Genomic DNA, 972 nt, shown 5'->3' on the forward strand with positions numbered 1-972 from the left:
AACTCGGCAAATTGTGTTTATTAAGAAATGAAATGTATGCATATACTCAGGAAAAGGACAGAAAAACAGTAGTTAAATACATTTTTTTGCACCCCCCCCCCCCTCCCCTTGAATAAATCTTGGTTGCGCCACTGCACTAAAATACATGCATTATATTTTAAACAAGAAATTTAATATTTTTACTGACTTGCCCATCCAAAAATACTTTGTGCTAATTCATCTGCAACTACTTTGGAAATACATTTTTTACACGAAGAATCGTATAAAAAATTGCCTTCTTCGAGACGGATCCCCATGGTCTTCAATGGATATATATTTATACAGATCCAATAGTCCATTAGCATATACTTTTTCGTCATCTAACCATAAATCAATTGTGGTTCATTTTTCACTCATAATAGATGTCTGGCGTAAGTAGACTATATACAGGATGATTCTTTTATCAAACAACACTCATTATTTCAAAAAGTGTAAGTTTTTTTGAAAATATTTTTTTACATACTTTCAAGTCGCTTATAAAACAACGTTTTTCTTAAAAAATTATATTTTTAAATATTTTTTATCCTTATAATTTTTTAAGTTTTTTACTTTTTTGAATGACAACATAGGGTTTTAATTTTTTTATTCCAAAGCAGAATATTTTTCTTAATATTTTGATACATGAAAATCGAAATTGGGACGAGTAGTTTATGAGTTATAAATATTCAAAGTTTAGATGAGCGGAGAAGTGGACAAACATTTCGCGGGGTAACCCCGTACCACACCACTCCGCTCATCTAAAAGGGACCTAATGACGTTCCTTGTGTTACTCCATAATCATCGACATAACAGTAGTCACTATAATGCGATCCAATAGTGGTTAATTGCTGTCTATTACTCAGATAACTAGAAAACCAATTGAGTGTAATAGTATCGAATCCTAATTCATTAACTTATGTAGTAATAGTTTTCTACTAATTTGAAACGTAAATA

The sequence above is a fragment of the Acyrthosiphon pisum genome, chromosome X (assembly GCF_005508785.2).
Source record: "Acyrthosiphon pisum isolate AL4f chromosome X, pea_aphid_22Mar2018_4r6ur, whole genome shotgun sequence".
Lineage (NCBI taxonomy): Eukaryota > Metazoa > Arthropoda > Insecta > Hemiptera > Aphididae > Acyrthosiphon > Acyrthosiphon pisum.